At 36.1% G+C, this 23885-nt stretch overlaps 1 pseudogene; it reads left to right on the forward strand.

Moving 5' to 3' along the window:
- LOC113926649 overlaps positions 1–23885 on the forward strand; it is a 39408-nt pseudogene that overhangs the window by 13558 nt on the left and 1965 nt on the right.

Below are 23885 nucleotides of genomic sequence, written 5' to 3' on the forward strand. Positions count from 1 at the left end.
AAGTCACACAGTAAGGACTGCATGGTATTCAAGTTGATCCTCACCACTCTTTTGTGGTAAAATATAAGACACAATATGAAATGCTTCTGCTTGAAAATTCCTTTACAAACATTGATTTAATGACTACTGAGTGCCAAGGAATGAGGTTCATCCCATTACTATTCTTCAAATCTTTTAATTGCGTTTACATTCCAAATTTTGACAACAGAATGGCCCCTCTTTGATTCTGCCAAGAAGAAAAAGAAGTAACGCATAGCAGACAAAACTTAATTACCCTTACATTAAAAAAAAAATCATGTTTTTCTTTCTTGTTTTTATTTTGAATTAATATTTTATTATAAATCTTTCAACTAAAAGAAACCATTTTTCCTGGAAAAGGAAATTAAGATTCAAAAAGATCACAAGATATAATTAATATCATAAAGAAAGTTTTTCATATTCCATCTTTTTTCATAATGGATTTCTCACAACACAAGTTTAAATGAAGACAAGAGAAAGGTGCTGGGACATTAGGTTAAGGGGGGATCAGAGGAGCAGCAAGATGTTTAGAATAGAGAAGACTTGTGCAAACACTTTAGTAAACTAAGAACAAAAAATCATTGAGAAGGAAAAGAAAGAAGATGCAGTAGAAAGAGGTGTTAGAGCCTGGTCATGAAGGGAGAATAAGATAAGTTGAAAAAAACTCCTTTGAGTGAAAATGTCTTCCTTAGAAATACTAATATTCAACCAGAAAAGGGAAAATTGAGAGTGCGTGCAATGAAAAGGTGATCATATTACATATGATTAAAAAGGTGAACTATTGGTACTTTACTCCTAAGAGGAGTATAGATTAACTTTCCAAGAACTTCAGCATTTTAGTGCATAAAGATAATTCATTTGGGGGGTGCCTGGCCAGCTCTGTCAGTTAAGCCTCTGCTTTTGGCTCAGGTCATGATCTCCGGGGTCCTTGGATTGAACCCCGCATTGGGATCCCTGCTCAGTGGGGAGTCTACTTCTCCCTCTGCCCCTCATGCTCTCTCTCTCAAATAAATAAATAAAAAATCTTTAAAAAATGATAATTCATTTGGTTGTTTTTATTATATTGTGTTGGTCTAAATTAGAAGGTCAGTTTCTAGACCCCACAAAGATAGCAGATTCCATTTTACCATTGGGAAAGGCCTGGGGAAGAGAGTGGATTGGAGAATTACATGAGTCCATCATTGATACACACTGTTGATGGCTTTAGTATTTCTATCAAATGAGAAGATTTCTAGAACTGAGGATACTAAATTTCCTTCCTGTAATTAAATGGAGACAATAAGAATAGAATCTATCTTTTATCAGACCCTCCTGAGTAAGTCGACAATGAATCAGCAAGAACCAACGCAGTTTACAAAACTAGTAAATTGTGAGAAACTTCTTCCTGGCCATTTATCAAATTCTTAAACTGTTCTAAAGGCTTAACCTTTCAGACCTCTGAAAACCCCGAGAAGCAGTACCTCAAAGACTCTATGACAAGGGGCGCATGTAAATACAGACATGATAGACATGAAAGACAGTAGTTACTAAAAAATGAGTACTGGTTAAAAAAAAAAAAAAAAACAAACAAACTTAAAAATAAAAAAGAAATGAGTTCTGCACTTATTTTTGTCCAGGTAAGAAAGCCTCTTGAGGAGTAGGCAGGCCAGAGGTGGGGAGGAGAGAACCTAGCATACAGAGCCAAGTTTTGTCTTTTTGTTCCAATGAATGCTATTTTAAGGTATAGGATCTCAATAATGTTGCCTCTCCTCTGATGCTCCCAGGAGGGTGTAAGATGAAGGCAAGATATACTATGATATAAACTGTGATCGGGTATGTTTGATAAAACAGAGACCTGGGAGCATCCAATGTTCCAGCATCTACCTTGGAGCACGTAATAGGTGAAGGACAAGCAGTAATGCCAGGATTTCAAGGAGGTAGGAGATGAGTCTTTTATACAGGCAGGCACCAGAACAAGGACCTAAGCAATAGGAGTCAAAGCTAGACAAGTAAACTTATAGCAGGCAGTGGAACCCTGACTCTAAGCTGAACCCCCACTGCTTCTGAACAAGTGAAGTTAAAGACATTGTATCTCCTTGTTATAACATGCAGCACAGTTGGTAGGAATTGTTTGATTTATTTGGGTAGGTGAAGGAGCCAGAGTACTAGAGTATAATCATATCTTAAAATATTCTACTAGTTAGATGACAATGATTTCCAAAAGTAGGTCCTGATCTGACACATTGTGTCTGTATCAGGGAGTGCAGATATTTCAATTGTAATTCCTTTTTAGATCCATTCCAACACAGCAAGTCTTTGGAAACATTTTCTTTTCTCTTTTTCTTTTTTTAAGATTTATTTATTATTTGAGAGAGAGAGAATGAGAGATAGAGAGCACAAGAGGGAAGAGGGTCAGAGGAGGGAGAAGCAGACTCCCTGCTGAGCAGGGAGCCTGATGTGGGACTCGATCCTGGGACTCCAGGATCATGACCCGAGCCAAAGGCAGTTGCTTAACCAACTGAGCCACCCAGGCGCCATTTTTAAATGGAAATATAGAAGCAACTCAGATTAATTTTTAATCAAGTCACTTCCTTCTGAGGAAGGCAGTACAGGTATGGTGGGGAAAAAAAAAAACAAGTATTTTAAAATTGTCTTCTGAGATGAGTTCTGGTTCTGACAAGAAAGTTTTGTGATCTTCAACTACTTACCTCTCTGAGCTATGGAAAATTTTCTAATGTATAAAATGGGACTAAAACGCAATTTTGCTGTTTAACTGCTGACAGATTTAAAGTGCCATCTCTTCTGCTTTACCTTTGCCTCACATATGAGCAAGCTGAAAATAAACAAATAAATAAAGTGTTTGGTCTGGGCAGGAAATTCAAGCCAGGCAGGATCCATAACCCCAGCCCTAAATCTAAGTACCGTAAAACCCCAAATTCATTCTCCTTCCTTGCTTCTCAGGCCATTTTCAGACCTGCTTGGGCTCTATACTGCTATCCCCCAAAAAGCCCCATCTTGGAAGTAATAAACATTTTCACATCCCCTTGGTGTGCATATGTATGTAACATCATCAGTCTCAAGATCTTAACCAAATTTTGTGTTGGGAGATCCCAACAGGGTAATTCAATAAAACCCTGCCACAATGTAATAACTGAGGCCCAAAAATTCTACCAAGTAAATCACAGGCTTTTATTAATGCCAGATTAATGACAAATGATATTTTTTCATTCAATCTTCACTATAATATAAGGCATAAAACAAAGATAGTGAAAGTTCCATGCATGTAATTGATGATACACTGAGAAAGCTCCAAGTGATCATGAAACCATCAATTCTAAATCAATTTTTCCTTTTCCAACAAAAGACGAGAACATTAGCCCTCTCCTTTTTGAAAACATGGGCTGAGCTGAGGTAGGGAGCCACTTGAGTATATTTGTATTATCTCAGGAAATATATCTTGGAATATCTACTATTTATCTTTTAAGAAGGCTGTCAAGATTAAAGAAGCAGTGTCTGATCAAAATAGTATGTCAGTAAAGTCTATTTCTTCATGTATCTTCTTACTTCAATACTCATAAGATGTAGGCAGTCCTGAGCGCACAAACTCATAAATCTGGCTATATAGTAAGTAAGTAAGTGAGGGAGTGGATAGCCAGATGGTTTCTATTACTTTTAAGAATAATTTCTAAATAAAGTATATTACATAGACCTTCACTTACAGTAGCTGTAACTCTATGATGATATTATTCCATAGAGGGAATAAAGAATTTAGATTTTACCAACTCCTTTAGGCTTGTGAGAATAGAGCTAATAAAAGTTCTACAGCATCTCCCTGGGGAAGGAAATACAAATTCATAAAAACCTACCCTTTGACTTTCTGAATGACATTTGTCTTAGCACTCCTTTTATAGGCCAAAATCATGGGAATTGTCAGAGCAAAAATAGCTGATTTAAAAACTCCAGTACCATTTGTTGAGGAGCAAAATAGTTGCTGATCTTTCATTTTTGTAAAACCCATGTGAATTATGAATATATGGTATAGCAAGCACTAGGACCAGTGATATTTAACGATTTAACACCTGGATGGTTTGGGGATAGAAGTACAGGTGAACTAATTCATGAATACTAACTCATTTCATCAAACATATATTAAGCACTTCCTGTATGCTGTCTACTGTGACGAGACCTGGTTGATAAGATAAAAATGGAAGTAGATGTGGAGTTTAGACTCAATCTTCAAGCAATTGAAAATTTAGAATTAGGGGAGATTTGCTGAAAATTTATATATATATACTTTCATATATGCATATGTAAAATCATAGAAATAAGTGTGGTTTTTAAAAAGGTTTGGCAAACAAGAAAAAGCAAGTTGGACTTTAAGGGTATAAGATGGATAACTAACTACTTGATTTAGACACTAGAAAATAGAAATTTGAAAGGATGGGCAGAAAATAAAAATACAGGAGTGACATCAGGGAAAATGAGAATTACTGGTATGGAATGATGGAGAGCTAAAAAAGAAAGATGTCTGTCATTGATAGGCTTTACTGCTAGAAAAAGTGATGTGTATTAAAAAAGAATAGTGATGATGAGGTCAGCTGTGCAATAGTGAGTTTTAGACACTGAACTAATACGTGTTTGTCAAGTAAAAATTTAAATATGAACCTAGAGATAAAGTGAAATTAGTGAACTATCATGATATGGGTTCATAGATAAACTGAGATTATATAATTCTCTTAGAGGAAAATATAGATAGGTAAAGAAGAACATGAGTATATTTTGAGGTGCATCTGTGGATGGAGTGTGGGATACAAAGAAGGATATTGCATAGGAATCAAAAGCAAGAAGGTAAAGAGTTGGGAGAACAGATGCCATAGACTCTAAGTTAAAAGAAACAAATGTTGATATATCTAAAAGGAATTATGTTCTAATGGCAGTTTAATTAAATTCTCAGAAGGAATTAGGAATATTATTCCTTTGGATTCTGAAATCATTTTGTGATTTATTAATAAATTAATAAATACCTATTTATACTATAGGTATTCATTTATTTATTTACTTAACAAATACTTATTAGTGTTTTGCTCTTCTGTGCATTGGGGGATACAGGATGAAGATTATACCACCGGCCACTCTTGGATTTACAGAAGATAAATTAAGTCTACCTGGGGTGGAGAATTTGGGGAAATTTAACAGAGTAGAAAATATTCAAGTGAGGCTTTGGCAGCCAGGAAGGGGGTGGGGGAGACATTTTGGGATCTAGAGTGTCATAAGCCAAAAACCAGAGTGATAAAATTCTGTGTAGTTTTCCAAGCATGTTGGCTTTTGTGGGAGTATTGGAGCCATACTTATAGGTACATAGACAGGAGCAGGATATGAAACTGGTAGGTTGCTGATGGCAGATTGTGAGGAACCTTTTACACAATATCACAGAGATTACTGATATAGTCCGTACCAGAAAACCTTGAGGATTTTACTGATTGATTCATTGATTGATTGATTTTTAGAGACGGAAAGAGAATCATAAGCAGGCTTCACGCCCAGCACAAGCCCAATGCAGGGCTCCATCTCACAACCCTGAGATCACGACCTGAGCCAAAATTAAGAGTCCAACACTTAACCAACTGAGCCACCCACACACCCCAACCTTGAGGATTTTAAAATGTGGAAGGATTACAAACAGATATAGGTTATTAGAAAGACAAGTGGCAAAATTCAGGGGAATGTATAAGAAGCAGGGAGTGAGAGAGGAGAATCGTTTGAAGGTTATGGTAAAGATTTAGAGAAGAGATAATGATCATCTAAGTCACTAATACTTAGTAAAAGAAGGAGCAAGAATTATTTTTTAATTATAAAAGTAAATTTATTTCTTGAAGGATATTTGAAATATGAAGTATGATATGGAGACTTCTCAATTTGTTGATGATCTAATGAAAACCATAAGTTTCAAAAACCAATGTATTTTGTACATTTCTTGTCAGTGTGTATCTGTATGTGTGCACATGTGTGTGTAATGTATGTGTGTACATATATATGCAAGATATATAAGTATATAAAAATTTGCAACATATATAAATAGAGAGAGATAAATAAATGCAAAATTGTCTCTGGTACTTCGCTTCACTTTGTATCATAAACACTTCCCCATATATTGTCATAGTCTTCAAAACACTTGGCATGATTCTGTAGTATTAACCATCACTGGAGAATATCATGGGGTACCTAAACATTGTTTGAAATTTAGATTGTTTCCAATTTTTCGCTATTGTGCAATATTGAGGATCTTGATTTACATTGACAACTGCTCAGCAGAAATGTTATAGTAATTTTCCTTTTTTCTTCTGTGTATTAGATCCTTGTCATTCTACCCTCGCCAATCAGCAGTATCTTTTTAAAACTGCCCATTTGATAAATGAAAATGGTATCTTATTAATGATCATATACAGGTAAACTTTTTTTTCAGATTCATTTGTACTTATATATCAACTTGAATGAATTACTTGTTCATATAAAGATAAATTTTTTGTGTTGTAATTGCTTGTGAATTGCACTGACTTATAAATTCAGTGGGTATAGAATTCTAGAGAATCTCCTAAGATTTACTGATCAAATACATTTTTTTTTTCTATCCTTGGTATGTGCCAGGAACAGTTCCAAGTTTTTTATACTGCATGGGCATTTGATATTTTGAAGTACAGCATCAACACACTCTTCATCTATAAACAGTCCTCAGTTTTGCTTTGTGAAACATCATTACCCTGAACTCAGCTCATATGTTTTGGATGAAGCTGGCCTCATTTCTTCTGGTTACCAGAGTTGGAGAATGTGACTCGGGAAAAGCCGATCAGCACATTCCATCTTTCTTGCTATGATTATTTCTTTAGGGAGGGGTTTCAATCCAAGTAAAGTCAATCAAAGTTAATGAGAACCAATTTTCTATAAGGAACTCGAACTCTTGTCTACTTGGTTTGTTGATGTAAAGCTGAAGAAATCTGGGGGCAACTGAGTAGCACTTAGGAATGGCAGCAACTCAGTAGAACCAGACCAAGATGATTCTGAACTTAGCCACTCCAAAGCTGCACCCAACCTTGTATTTTTTTCTTAAACTGATTTGGATTTGATTTTCTGTTATCTACAACAGAGAGTTTTAACTGATAGAGTAATAAAAAACTGACAGCCCTTCCCTCAGCTTTTTTATGAGCTTTTGTAATCAGTTATTCATTTAGTTTGGTTTTCAAACCCTTCAACTTATCAGAGTCTCAGGATCGTGGATATTGAGGTCAATATTCATCAGCGTAAACACAGTGTAATGATGTGTCCCAGAATTTGTCATTTTAATTTTTTGAATTAAATATATTCTCTTGTTCTTGGAATAACTTCATTATGAGCAGAGACTAAAATTCATGAATATTTTATGAAACAGTAAAGGGATCGACTTTTTGTATATTTAGCAGAGTCAGTTGCTGTGTCTTGGTGTAGTTCAAGGATTACAGATATTTCCTACATCATAAGGGCAAAGCAAAAACATGCATCTTTAATCACATTAATAAATTCCTGTTTTTAACTCCCCAACTTTCTTAGCTTATAGAAAAATAGTATAGGATTTAGGTGAACAAATTTAATATAAACACAATCAGTGTGATTTCATTTCTTATTCCATTGGAATTATGTTATTGATGGAACCGGGCTTTGCATTTATTATATGTTGAGGAGTATTAATGGGGAATGAGACATTTTTCCTTTTGATCATAGATGTCTCTTTTCAAAATATAAATGTCTGATATTCTTTTTTTAAATTTTATTTTATTATGTTAATCACCATACATTATATCATTAGTTTTTGATGTAGTGGTCCATGATTCATTGTTAAGAGAAGCAGTTTCCTATCCTTGCCACCTGTTTCTTTCTTGACTGTTTTATAACCTCAACATGAACAAAACTTAACTCATTTCTTTTCTCTCCAGCCCCATTATCTAGTTAAATAATACCCAAGATGGAAACCTGGATTTTTCAAGTGCTACTTTTTATACTCACATGGAATTGTCCACCATAACTTATTATTTTCCCTCCTAAATATCAGTTGCAGTCCTCTCTTCCATCCCTGAAGCTTTGGTTTTTTCTTTTCCCTAATAATTTCATGTTTGGATTACTGAAATAGTTTGTATACATTGTTTACCAGATACTCTTGTCTTCCTTAATCCCCTAATCCATCTTAAATTTGGCACTACAGGACAGAATAGTGATTTATATAAATCACACAAATGTGATTATACATTTGTTTCTTATTATAAATTCTTTCATGCAGTGAGGATTTTGATTTTTAAAATAATAGCCATGTTCAGAATTAATTTGAAACTCCTAATATGACAGAATTTCCTTGTCCTCCTCACTCTTTTCCTCCTGCCTATCTGTCAAGTTCATGTTTACAAAGTCCTCCCACTTACCCTTTCTTTCAGCCATTTAACCATTATAGAGTAAGTTTCTGCTTAAATAGTAGTACATTTTATGTACCTAATTCCCACATCAATCCTATAGTGTAAGATTTATTACTTCAAGGTAAGAATTACTTTACAGATGGGAAAATTGAATGACAGGGATCTGGGAAAAAAATGATAATGCTTTTGCAAAGGTTATCAGGTGAAGGAGAGTCTGACTAACCCATTATTCTATAAGCCTTAATCACATTGACTATATTCATTTTTAAAAAGGCACTTTTCTGGGTATATACCTCAATATCATAAAAGCCATCTATGAAAAACCTACAACGAATATCATTCTCAATGGAGAAAAGCTGAGAGCTTTCCCCCTAAGGTCGGGAATGCGGCAGGGATGTCCACTCTCACCACTGCTATTCAACATAGTATTAGAAGTCCTAGCCACAGCAATCAGACAACAAAAAGAAATCAAAGGCATCCAAATCGGCAAAGAGGAAGTCAAACTCTCACTCTTTGCAGATGATATGATACTGTATGTGGAAAACCCAAAAGACTCCACCCCAAAACTGCTAGAACTCATACAGGAATTCAGTCAAGTAGCAGGCTATAAAATCAATGCACAGAAATCAGTGGCATTCCTATACACCAACAACAAGACAGAAGAGAGACAAATCAAGGAGTCTATCCCATTTACAATTGCACCCAAAAACATTAGATACCTAGGAATAAATATAACCAAAGAGGCAAAGGATCTGTACTCAGAAAACTATAAAATACTCATGAAAGAAATTGAAGAAGACACAAAGAAATGGAAAAACGTTCCATGCTCATGGATTGGGAGAATCAACATTGTGAAGATGTCAATGCTACCTAGAGCAATCTACACATTCAATGCAATCCCCATCAAAATACCATCCACTTTTTTCAAAGAAATGGAACAAATAATCCTAAAATTTGTATGGAACCAGAAGAGACCCAGAATAGCCAGAGGAATACTGAAAAAGAAAAGCAAAGCTGGCGGCATCACAATTCCGGACTTCCAGCTCTATTACAAAGCTGTCATCATCAAGACAGTTTGCTACTGGCACAAAAACAGACACATAGATCAATGGAACAGAATCGAGAGCCCAGAAATGGACTCTCAACTCTATGGTCAACTAATCTTTGACAAAGCAGGAAAGAATGTCCAATGGCAAAAAGACAGTCTCTTCAACAAATGGTGTTGGGGAAATTGGACAGCCACATGCAGAAGAATGAATCTGGACCATTTCCTTACACCACACACAAAAATAGACTCCAAATGGTTGAAAGACCTAAACGTGAGACAGGAGTCCATCAAAATCCTAAAGGAGAACACAGGCAGCAACCTTTTCGACCTTAGCCGCAGCAACTTCTTCCTAGAAACATCGCCAAAGGCACGGGAAGCCAGGGCAAAAATGAACTATTGGGATTTCATCAAGATAAAAACGTTTTGCACAGCAAAAGAAACACTCCACAAAACCAAAAGACAACCGACAGAATGGGAGAAAATATTTGCAAATGACATATCAGATAAAGGGCTAGTATCCAAAATCTATAAAGAACTTATCAAACTCAACACCCAAAGAACAAATAATCCAATCAAGAAATGGGCAGAAGACATGAACAGACATTTCTCCAAAGAAGACATCCAAATGGCCAACAGGCACATGAAAAAGTGCTCAACATCGCTCGGCATCAGGGAAATCCAAATCAAAACCTCAATGAGATACCACCTCACACCAGTCAGAATGGCTAAAATTAACAAGTCAGGGAACGACAGATGTTGGCGGGGATGCGGAGAAAGGGGAACCCTTCTACACTGTTGGTGGGAATGCAAGCTGGTGCAACCCCTCTGGAAAACAGTATGGGGGTTCCTCAAACAGTTGAAATTAGAGCTACCGTTCGATCCAGCAATTGCACTACTGGGTATTTACCACAAAGATACAAATATAGGGACCCGAAGGGGTACGTGTACCCCAATGTTTATAGCAGCAATGTCCACAATAGCCAAACTGTGGAAAGAGCCAAGATGCCCATCGACAGATGAATGGATAAAGAAGAAGTGGTATATATACACAATGGAATATTATGCAGCCATCAAAAGGAATGAGATCTTGCCATTTGCAACGACGTGGATGGAACTGGAGGGTGTTATGCTGAGTGAAATAAGTCAATCAGAGAAAGACATGTATCACATGACCTCATTGATATGAGGAATTCTTAATCTCAGGAAAGAAACTGAGTGTTACTGGAGTGGTTGGGGGTGGGAGGGATGGGGTGGCTGGGTGATAGACATTGGGGAGGGTATGTGCTACGGTGAGCGCTGTGAATTGTGCAAGACTGTTGAATCACAGATCTGTACTTCTGAAACAAATAACGCAACATATTTTAAGAAAAAAGAAAAAGAAGAAGATAACAGGAGAGGAAGAAAAGGGGAGTATGTCAGAGGGGGAGACGAACCATGAGAGATGATGGACTCTGGAAAACAAACTGAGGGTTCTAGAGGGGAGGGTGGTAGGGGGATGTGTTAGCCTGGTGATGGGTATTGAGGAGGGCACGTTCTGCATGGAGCACTGGGTGTTATGAACAAACAATGAATCATGGAACACTGCACCAAAAACTAATGATGTAATATATGGTGATTAACATACCAATAAAAAAACAAATTTATACCTTCAAAAAAAAAATCAATGCACAGAAATAAGCGGCATTCCTATACACCAACAACAAGACAGAAGAGAGATAAATCAAGGAGTCGATCCCATTCACAATTGCACCCAAAACCATAAGATACCTAGGATTAAATCTAACCAAAGGGGCAAAGGATCTGTACTCAGAAAACTATAAAATACTCATGAAAGAAATTGAGGAAGACAGAAAGAAATGGAAAAACATTCCATGATCATGGATTGGAAGAACAAACATTGTGAAGATGTCAATGCTACCTAGAGCAATCTACACATTCAATGCAATCCCCATCAAAATACCATCCACTTTTTTCAAAGAAATGGAACAAATAATCCTAAAATTTGTATGGAACCAGAAGAGACCCCAAATAGCCAGAGGAATCTTGAAAAAGAAAAGCAAAGCTGGCGGCATCACAATTCCAGACTTCCAGCTCTATTACAAAGCTGTCATCATCAAGACAGTATGTCCTGGCACAAAAACAGACACACAGATCAATGGAACAGAGCAGAGAGCCCAGAAATGGACTCTCAACTCTATGGTCAACTCATCTTTGACAAAGCAGGGAAGAATGTCCAGTGGAACAAAGACAGTCTCTTCAACAAATGGTGCTGGGAAAATTGGTCAGTCACATGCAGAAGAATGAAACTGGACCATTTCCTTACACCACACACAAAAATAGACTCCAAATGGTTGAAAGACCTAAACGTGAGACAGGAGTCCATCAAAATCCTAAAGGAGAACACAGGCAGCAACTTCTTTGACCTCAGCCAGAGCAACTTCTTCCTAGAAACATCGCCAAAGGCAAAGGAAGCAAGGGCAAAAATGAACTTTTGGGACTTCATCAAGATAAAAAGCTTTTGCACAGCAAAAGAAACAGTCCACAAAACCAAAAGACAACCGATGGCATGGGAGAAGATATTTGCAAATGACATATCAGATAAAGGGCTAGTATCCAAAATCTATAAAGAACTTATCAAACTCAACACCCAAAGAACAAATAATCCAATCAAGAAATGGGCAGAGGGCGCCTGGGTGGCTCAGTTGGTTAAGCAACTGCCTTCGGCTCAGGTCATGATCCTGGAGTCCCAGGATCTAGTCCCACATCAGGCTCCCTGTTCAGCAGGGAGTCTGCTTCTCCCTCTGACCCAACCCCCTCTCATGCGCTCTCTCTCTCTCTCTCTCTCTCTCTCTCTCTCATTCTCTCTCTCAAATAAATAAAATCTTAAAAAAAATTATAAAAAAAAAAGAAATGGGCAGAGACATGAACAGACATTTTTCCAAAGAAGACATCCAAATGGTCAACAGACACATGAAAAAGTGCTCAACATCGCTAGGCATCAGGGAAATCCAAATCAAAACCTCAATGAGATACCACCTCACACCAGTCAGAATGGCTAAAATTAACAAGTCAGGGAACGACAGATGTTGGCGGGGATGCGGAGAAAGGGGAACGCTCCTACACTGTTGGTGGGAATGCAAGCTGGTGCAACCCCTCTGGAAAACAGTATGGGGGTTCCTCAAACAGTTGAAAATGGAGCTACCATACGATCCAGCATTTGCACTACTGGGTATTTACCACAAAGATACATATGTAGGGATCCGAAGGGGTACGTGCACCCCAATGTTTATAGCAGCAATGTCCACGATAGCCAAACTGTGGAAAGAACCAAGATGTCCATAGAGAGATGAATGGATAAAGAAGGTGTGGTATATATACACAATGGGATATTATGCAGCCATCAAAATGGATGAGATCTTGCTATTTGCAATGACATGGATGGAACTGGAGGGTGTTATGCTGAGTGAAATAAGTCAATCAGAGAAAGACATGTATCATATGACCTCACTGATATGAGGAATTCTTAATTTCAGTAAACAAACTGAGGGTTGCTGGAGTGGTGGGCGGTGGGAGGGACGGGTGGCTGGGTGATAGACATTGGGGAGGGTATGTGCTATGGTGAGCGCTGTGAATTGTACAAGACTGTTGAATCACAGATGTGTACCTCTGAAACAAAGAATGAAATATATGTTAAGAAAAAAAAAAAAGAAGAAAATAGCAGGAGGGGAGGAATGAAGGGGAGTAAATCGGAGGGGGAGACGAACCATGAGAGATAATGGACTCTGAAAAACTAACTGAGGGTTCTAGAGGGGAGGGGAGTGGGGGGATGGGTTAGCCTGGTGATGGGTATTAAAGAGGGCACGTTCTGCATGGAGCACTGGGTGTTATGCACAAACAATGAATCATGGAACACTACACCAAAAACTAATGATGTAATGTATGGTGATTAACATAACAATAAAAAATTATTTTTAAAAAGGCACCTTTCTTTCTCTTCCCTCCATGATTCCCTCTATTTGAAACTCTCCTTCTTTCCTTTTTTTTTTAAAGATTTTATTTATTTATTTGACAGAGAGGGACACAGTGAGAGAGGGAACACAAGCAGTGGGAGTGAGAGAGGGAGAAGCAGGCTTCCCGCGGAGCATGGAGCCCAATGCGGGCCTCGATCCCAGGACCCTGGGATCATGACCTGAGCCGAAGGCAGATGCTTAAAGACTGAGCCACCCAGGCGCCCCTGAAACTCTCCTCCTTTCCAAACCAATTCAGTGCCCATGCATGTACAGCTCAATGAAGTTGAGATGAATCTTTGATGCAGTATATATAAAATGATATTTACTTGATTTGGAGGAAACCTGTATAACTTACTTTGTACCTATTTGCAAGCACTTTAGAAGCTATTCATGTAGGTTAATGATTCTCAACCCTTCAACACACACTGGGGAACCTCTGAAGAATATTCTAACCATTTTCAGAAATATTGCTCTTTCTAAAGGCATTGTTTTAAAGTTCAATTTCATTGTTTTGGATAAGTTTATGGACTTGGGATCCAGGAAGATCCAGGTCAGAATGATAGTTCTTTCATTACCAACTAGGAAGTCACTGGTGTTAATTAAACTCTCTGAAGTGCAATTTTCTCATGAGTGAAAAGAATAATAAAGGTCTTTTCTTTTTAGTATTAGGTTATTATGAAGATTAAATGAGATAGATCATTTTAAAAATTTTTCAGAGCACAGGGCTTGCCACATATTATTTCCTTAATAAATGTTATATATTTATTATAAATGTTATTGACATTGTTTTGTTGTTACTTGGTTTTTGGAAACTTTGTTTCCATTAGTTATAAAAAATATATGTAATAATGTTTTCTGAGCCATGTAAATATGCTATGGAGACAGACATAATATTGATCTCATATAAAAACTGGTTAGATATCTTTCAGTAATTATTTAGTCTTGCTTCTTCCTGTCATCCTACAGACATAATATTGATCTCATATAAAAACTGGTTAGATATCTTTCAGTAATTATTTAGTCTTGCTTCTTCCTGTCATCCTGCTTTTATTTTACCTTATCATTTTTTCACCCTGTTTTTAGAATAGCTTTCAGATTTACAAGTAAAGTGGTCTGAATATACAGAAATCTATTTTTATAATATTGTATTTTTCTACATGATAATAAAAGAATTTGATGAAGAAAATTTGAAAGACACAAAAAGTAATCATTAATTAGAACACATATTTTTTGCAATATGCTTGGATTTTTTTTTTGTACTTCAAAAGTGTCAAATTACAAAGGCTAATATAAATTCTTTTAAAAACCTAAAACACTGAAGAGGCATAATTCCTCTAAGGAAGAAAGAAAAACTCTTTAACAATAGTGTAAATTATTTATAGACCTCCTGCTTGAACAAGATAAGTTATTAAGATTTTCTGAAATGATTGTTGTTTTAACTGCTATTTGTATTTCAACACAGAGGAGATAAAAACACTTTGGATTGGAAGTCCAGAAGCCTTTTCTCTTATTTGCTAATTGCATGGCATTCAGTAAGGCATTTTGTCTCTCTGTACCTCAGTTTCTCATCAGAGAAATTGGCACTTTGAATACATAATGTCTAATCTACATTAATGGCCATACTGTGGTGTTAGAAGAAGATCCTAGAACCTCACAGATCTAGAAACTCTGTTATTTACAAGTTGGGCAATTTGGCACACTACTTAATCTAATTGAGCTTCATTTTTTAAATTAGAAAAATGTATATAATTGTGTATAAGTTGCAGATTTGCTGTGAGGTATATACAATAACCTATATACTTTGCCTGGCAGATATAGGTATGAAATAAATGTAGCTAATATTATTATTTTATAAAAGATTTGAGAATATGTGGCCTTTAATTTTCCCGATTAATGTTTAATAAAACTCCATATCCTTTCCATGAATTATTTGAGCACTTTTCATTTATTTAACAAATATTTTATTCAGCTTGGACCCTGTGATAATGTTATATACAACTCTGTGGGTATACTGTGATTAACAATATCACCTGGGTGGCTCAGTCGTTAAGCATCTGCCTTCGGCTCAGGTCATGATCCCAGGGTCCTGGGATCGAGTCCCACATTGGGCTCCCTGCTCGGCGGGAAGCCTGCTTCTCCCTCTCCCACTCCCCCTGCTTGTGTTCCTGCTCTCGCTGTCTCTCTCTCTGTCAAATAGATAAATAAAATCTTTAAAAAAAAAAAAAAAACATAGTCACAGACCCTGTCTTCATGAGGGAAATAGGTAAGATGATGGTAACACATAGTCAAGTATTTAATTAGAAGGTAAAATACATGCCAGAAATGAAAAAAAAAATTCTGAAAGTAAAGAATGGGAGAGATTTTTCAGATTGAATGGTCAGGGAAGGTCTCTCTGAGAAAGTGTTGTTTAAGCTGAAGTCTGAAAAGAAAACAACAAAGGTGAAGACTGGTTGTATGGATATTCCAGAAAGATGGACATGGGCAGGAGGGATGGGGACGGCCAATGAAGGGAAAGACCTTTGCATGATTTAGGAAAAGAAAACCTCTTTCAGCTAAGGGGTGTGTATGAGACATGATGAAGAGTAGCAAGTGTTGAAGTTGGGAGGATGGATGAGGGCCAGATTGCATTCGGCATCATAGAACGTAATGATTTTCAAAATCAATCTAAGTGCAAAAGGCTATCACAGAGGATTTTCAAACAAAAGAATAATATGATTCCAATTTCATTAAGAAAAAAATCATCCCAGCTGCTGATTAGATATGCATTGGAGAGGGGCAACAGGGAAAGGAGGGAAACCAGTTAAGTGACGTTGTAGAGGATGAGCCTAGTGATATGGGCTAGGGTTATAGCATTGGCCATGAAGTGATAATAATAAGAATGACCGTGACAACAATTATAATAGCTAACCTTTAATAAGAGTTTATGATGTGCCATCCTGCCTAGACATGTTTTTTCCTTTGAAGTTTGTGAAGTTTATTTTGTAGCTTTATTATTATTTATTTTGAGCAGTATTAGGTTTACAACAAAGCTGAGAGGAAGCTACATAGATTACCCCTACATTCCTGCCCCTCCCACATATATAGCCTCCATCGTTATGAATATCACTCACCAGAATTGCACTTTTTTATTTTTCTACCAAGAATGAACCTAAGTTAACATCATAATCACCCAAATTCTAGTTTACCTTGGGAATCACTCTTGGCGTTGTGTATTCAGAGGTTGAACACACGTATAATGAAATTTATCCATCATTATTGAATGATATCAAGTGTTTTCACTGCTCTACAAATCCTTTGTGCTCTGCCTATTCATCTCTCTGGCCTTCTACCCTAAAACTGGTCTTCTATCCCTAGACATCTCTCTGGCCTTCTACCACTGATCTTATTTGTCATCTCCAGAGTTTTGCCTTTTCAGGAATATCATGTTTTTGTAATATTAAAGTATTTAGTCTTTTCAGATTGGCTTCTTCCACTTAGTAATATGTATTTAAGTTTACTCCATGTCTTTTCATGGCTTGATGGCTCATGCCTCTTTAGCACTCACTAATGTTCCATTTTCTGGATGTACCACAATTTACTTATCCATTCATTTACTAAAGGACATCTGGTTTCTTCCAAGATTTGTGAATTATGAATAAAGTTGCTATAAACATCTGTGTGCAGGTTTTTATATGGACATAAATTTTTGAGTGAATACCAAGGAGAACAGTTGCTGGGTCTTATATGCTAAGAGTATGCTTACTTTTGTAAGAAACTGTCAAACTGCCTTCCAAAATGGCTGAAACATCTTGCATTCCTATCAGTAATAAATGAAAATTTCTCTTACTCCACATCCTCACACATGCAGTGTTATCAGTGTTCCAGATTTTGGCTATTCTAATAGTTGTGCAGTGGTTTCTTGTTTTAATTGCATTTCCCTGATGACATATGACATGGAACATTTTCTCATAAGTTTATTTGCAGTCTGCATATATTCTTTGTTCAGGTGTCTTTTATGGCCTTTAGCTCATTTTTAAATCAGTTTGTTTTCTTATAGTTCAGTTTTAAGAGTTCATTGTATATTTTGGATGAACAATCCTTAATCAGATATGTATTTTGCAAATATTTTCTCCCAATCTGTGGCTTGTCTTTCCTCTTAACAGGGCCTTTCACAGAGCAGTTTACAATTTTTTTTTTTTTTTGGAGTATAACTAACATAAAATGTTATATTATTTTCAGGCATACAACATATTTTTTAGGCATAAAACATATTGATTCAACAATTCTATACATTACTCAGTGCTCACCATGGTAAGTATAGTCACCATATGTTACCAAACACTGTTATTACACTATTATTGACTATATTCCATATGCTATACTTTTTATCTTTGTGACTTACTCTATGACTGGAAGTTTACCTCTTAATACCCTTTATTTCACCCATACCCCTACTCACCTCCCCTCTAGGAGTTTGTACCTCCTTCAAATTTAATGAAGTCCAGTTTATCAATTAGTTTTTTTTTTTTTATGGACTGTATCTTTGGTGATATACCATATCCAAAGTCATCTTTGTTTTATTCTATGTATCTTCCAGGAGTTTATACTTTTGTGTTTTACATTTAGGTCCATTCAATTAATTCCTTTGAAGAGTGTAAGGTCTGCACATGCTAAACATCTCATATGTGAATTGCTACAACTAATGTATTGATGAAGAGATACAGCTTGGGGAGGTGATCACTTCCTGCAGATCATGCTATTAATGATAGGACAGAATAGTCATCAGGAAGCTTGATATCACAGAACATGCTCTTAATGATAATGCTACACTACTGTAAAATGGTGATCTGATTAGAGATAGGTTTTAATATATTATATGTAGAATTTAGAATTCTGTTGGATAGGGAAGGCAAACAGACGGAGGAATCAAAGAGTCAAAGATGACTCTTGTGTTTTTAAGTTAAAATTTCTGTGTGTGTGTTTCATTAACAAAAATTGAGCAAGAATATTTTATGAGTAGTATGATATTTAAAGTCACAGGCTTGAATAAGATTATCCCCAGAAAGATGGCAGAGACAAAAAGAAGAACCAACGTTTCATTCCAAAAAAGAAATCCAACATTTTTGTGTATGCTAGAGGAAGGAAAACAGAGAAAAAGGATCTCAGGAGAGCCAGAGAGGTGGGAGTATAAACTCACAAGAGTATGAGAGCAGCTCAAGGAGAGTTGGTAACAGTTGACTATCAGTGAGATATTCAGGAAAATGAGGAATTACAAGTGTCTTATTTGGAAACAGAGATGGTCTGTGTGCTGAGGGTGCTTGTTGCTACTGGAGTGATAAACGTTTCTTTGTCTTTTCATGAAGACATTTTTCTGGCACTAAAACAGACCAAACCCTTTCTGATGTATCAGAACCTTTGTATTTTGGGTTTGCTCTGTCTGGAATGCCCTAGCCTAAGAACTTTGCAGAACACACTTGCTATTATTTAGTGTTTATCTCAAGTCACACATCTCCAAAAAATACCTCCTCCCTCATTTATTTTTTTATCTTATAATGGTATTTTATTTTTAAACTCTTCTAAATATTGTATTTTTCATTTATCTTTTTCTCCTCATCTCCCACCAATAGAATAGAGTTCATGGAAATTAGGAACCAGTCTATTTGTTGAGCATTGCATCTCTAGCACCTGTAATGTTACCTAAGTAGAATGATATTCTATAAATTATATTAAATGAATGAATGAAATAGTAAAAGATCAGTTATTGCCAGGGATTTGGGATGGTGGAGAGGGAAGAACAGGTGAAACACAGGGTACTTTTAAAGCAATGAAACTATTTTGTATGATAGGATGAATGACATTATACATTTGATAAAACCTATAGAATGTGTACTACAGAGTGAATCCTAATCAAAACTATGGACTTTGGGTAATAATAATGTATTCATATTGGCTAATCAGTTCTAACAAACGTACCACATCAATGCAAGATGTTAATAGAGGAAGCTGAAGGGGTGGATATATGGGAATTTTGTACTTCTCCACTTTCTGTGAGCCTAAAACTGCTCTAAAATTAAAGTCTATTAATTTAAATGAAACAAAAAACCAAAAATCTGTGACTTTCCTATCCTCAGACCTTGTCTTCCCCAAACTGTCTTCCACACCTTTCCTATAGTATTTATTTTATTTTATTTTTTCTTTAATTTTTTTATTGTTATGTTAATCACCATATATTACATCATTAGGTTTTGATGTAGTGTTCCATGATTCATTGTTTGCGTATAACACCCAGTGCTCCACGCAAAACGTGCCCTCTTTAATACCCATCACCAGGCTAACCATTCCGCCCCCCCAGAACCCTCAGTTTGTTTTTCAGAGTCCATCGTCTCTCATGGTTCGTCTCCCCCTCCGATTTCCCCCCCTTTCATTCTTCCCCTCCTGCTATCTTCTTTTTTTTTTTTTCTCTTAACATGTATTGCATTATTTGTTTCAGAGGTACAGATCTGTGACTCAACAGTCTTGCACAATTCACAGCACTCACCATAGCACATACCCTCCCCAATGTCTATCACCCAGCCACCCCATGCCTCCCACCCCACCCCCATTCCAGCAACCCTCACTTTGTTGCCTATAGTTCTTTCACTTAAAATCCTCAAAATCCTCAAAAGAAGCACAATTAGGTTATTGAAAAAGTAAAAAAATCTGTTGCGCCAGATGTAGTAAATACTTTCATAAACAGGCCAACTATGCTTTTATTATCCTATATTTTTAATTTTCAGGGAAATTATAAATTCTAGTTTTGGTGTCATAGAGCACCTCTCTTTGTTTTGCTGTCCATATACTTGTATTACTGTCAGAATGTTTTTGGATTTTGGAGAAGTTAGTCTCACTAAGCCTTAGTTTTTTGTCTATTATTTTGGAGTGAACAAATATATATAGTAACACATTAATATTAATACTAAATATATACAATGCATGTTATTTAAACAAAATTCAAAATCTGTGGATCTGAAATATAAATATAATTTATAAACTATATTTTATAAATTTAAAATATTTATAACTATAAAAATTATATTAAAATTCATTTAACATTAAAATAAATAGCAATCTTTTTAAAACTGTATATTATCACTACTATGCTATTAATCTGTGTAATGTACTCTTTTATACTTAACTATCTTTCATGTGCATAATTCTTGCTTCCCAAATAGGTTTGTAGGCTCAGGTAGGGGTAGGAAGCATACATCATACTGATATCTTTTGATCTGTCCTCACCATAAGGGTCTCCTAAGATTTTTGAATTTTAAAGTAAATATCACTCTCTTCTGAATTCTTAATTTTAGCTAGTTGAGCACTAGCACTACAACATTGAGCAAGTACAGATTTCCTCCCCCTCTGTCCTAATGGAGCTTACCCTCTTGCAAAGGGCAGGAAATAAACATTAAGTAAAAACCTCTGAATGGTTAAAATTGAAGCTGTGATAGGGCTCTAAAAAAGAAATGCATATTGCTAAGGAATTGTGTGACAGGCAGCTTTTAACTGAGGAGCTTATCCAAGAAAACATTCTTGTGGCAAAGACAAATATTAAGGAGGAATAGTCATAAATTAGGTAAAACAGGAAGTAAAAGAGTTCAAGAGAGAAAGAATTAAATCTGCAAAACAATGGCAGGAGTAATCAAAATGAGGCGGTACTGAAAGAAGTCCTCATGACTGAATGAGCACAGGACACAGTGTGATGTGAGGTTGGAGACTGTCAAGAGATAGACTGGGCAGGTCTCCTGATTATGGGATTTAATCTTTTATTTTCTTAAAAAAAAAGTTTTCTAGGAGTAATGAAAAGCCACAGAAGGAATTTCAGCAAATGGGTATCATATTAACGTTGTACTTTCATAAGATCACTCTGGTTGCAATATGAAAAAATGATTTCAAGAAACGAGAGTGTGAGTTACCCTAAGAGACTATTAATAGGAGTTCTAGCAAGAAGTAGATGGAGTGATCTTTCTTTTTTTTTTTTTTTTAAAGATTTTTTACTTATTTATTTGACAGACAGAGACATAGCAAGAGAGGGAACACAAGCAGGGGGAGTGAGAGAAGGAGAAGCAGGCTTCCCGCCGAGCAGGGAGCCTGATGCGGGGCTGGATCCAGGACCCTGGGATCATGACCTGAGTCGAAGGCAGACGCTTAACGACTGAGCCACCCAGGCTCCCCTGGACTGATCTTTCTTAACTCACTCTCCTCTGTATTGAAGTCTTTTCGAAAGTGAACCAGACAGTTCACCCTTAATGATATTTTCCTTGTCATTAGAAAGTGATGGGAAGAGTTTACCATAATGACAATTGCTTCTCACTGTATGCCATATCTCTTTTAACATCCCACTTCAAAACAGATACTGCAGTCATGTGACAAATACATTGTTAGTGACAGAAACAAGTTATGATCATAGGAATTCTCATATCTCATCTCTTACTGTATTTTTGAAAATGTCTCAATTTGTTTCATAATGAGCTCTTACACAGATTTCCTGTGTATTGTTGCTACCATCATGGCTGTATTTAAAAGAATGTTTTGAAAGAATATCTACAGATTGCATATCCAAAAGAGGCAAATTAAAATAGTAATCAGGCCCTGATAAATTCAAGGACAGTAACATATTCAAGATTAATTAGCAAAACCTATCTAGGGGCCTGTAATCCATAGATAGGATTATGAGGGCAGGAAAACCAGAATGGTGGTTTCACAGTATCCTTGCTGGTGGTGAGAACACTTCTTGATTATGTAGAGTACAATGTATTTAATTGTTTCCGATGATATACAAAATTCCAGTTGAAGAAAATTATATTAAAAATGCATGAAAGTATTAGGTATCCCTCTGAGTGCAACTTTAAACCATGTTAGCCCAACCAGTATTTCAGTTAATTTTTTTTCTGTGCCCTTATCTACCATATTACTTAATGATTGTTCTGTCTTCATTTTTACTTGGATTCAACTTTCTTTATATAGTCCTATTCAGAGAAGCCTTTCTTTATGTATAAATAATAGCAAGAGAGGGAACACATTATTAACATTATTTTCCTTGGGGGCAATATAGTCTCTTGGTCCTTTCTCTCTCTGCCTACCCAGGGTCTGAATTAATTGATTAACTGATTAATTCATTCATCAGTTCATTCATTTTCTTTGTGTCTTGATCTTTAAAGTTTTGATACTTAAGATTAGAGGTTTTCAGGCTTTGTTTGAAGGCATTATATAATTAAATCTCTAATCTATCTGGTTGTATATACTATGAATTATTTTGTTCTATATGAAACAACAGGGAGTTTGTTTCAAATTCTGATACCAGATTTATCTTCAATATTCAGGTATACCTTTTTACTGTAATTCAGGTGTTAATGGTAAAATAACTAATATGCATTTTTCTGGTAATTAGATTTAAATGAATGCTATTAATTTAATGGGATTTTCTCATTCTCAAAACATTTAAAAAAAGAAAAACTTTTAAATGTATCTCATTCCATTTTACATGCAATTATATGTCAGAAATCTATGATAATCTTTCAGGAGAGTTTGGTTTTCTTCTTTAAAGGTTAAATATATAAGACAGTTATCTCTATACAAAGGACCATTTTTCTCAAGAATCTATTGATGTCGAACATGCATAAGAGCATAAATGTCTTCAAACTGACCACTAGAACTTGATCTCTGATTTTGTTTGGTCACTCAGAAAATAAAAGTCTTCCAAACCATTTTTATCAAACAAAGAATATAAGGTTAGTAGTCATTCTGTCTACTCCATTATAACAACAAAAATAATAAAGCCTCTAAACTTTATTTAAAATTAAAGCTTCTCTCCTCCCTTTTGGGTTGATTACCTGTAGTAGAAGAAAAAAAAAAAAGATAGGTTTCCCATATGTTACCTATGGGGCCCATCTGGCATCAGTTTCTTCGGGATGTGGCAAACATTTACAGCTCTCTTAGAGATACTTCTAGGGGTTACTCAGGAAATTCTCTCCTTAAGACTCTCTCTCATCTCTACTTCCCTTGACATGTGTTTACGTATCTCCTTGAGCTGACCATTCAAGATTCTTCCCTCATTTCTAAAGCATTTGGCAATACTATCTCAGGCTCTTTCTGCTGAGGTCCACTTGCTCCTCCATTTGTCCCTCTTTGCAGTATCTAAACCAACTCTGGCCAAATTTCTCTTATGTAGAGAACAGGAAACATGCCCCTTTGATCTGCCATCAGTAGGAGTGCAGTTATTTTCAATTATGCCCTGCTTTTCATTTAGCTGCCCAGCAGGCAGCTTTAGCTACAGCCTTTTGCCCTTTAAAATTCTCACTTGTGAGTCTGACCCTCATCCAGGGTGTCACTAGACTGCTGGGAATACAATCAAGCTTGCTGAGTTATTTCTTTGAAACTCCT

This window comes from Zalophus californianus, chromosome 4, assembly GCF_009762305.2.
Source record: "Zalophus californianus isolate mZalCal1 chromosome 4, mZalCal1.pri.v2, whole genome shotgun sequence".
Classification (NCBI taxonomy): domain Eukaryota; kingdom Metazoa; phylum Chordata; class Mammalia; order Carnivora; family Otariidae; genus Zalophus; species Zalophus californianus.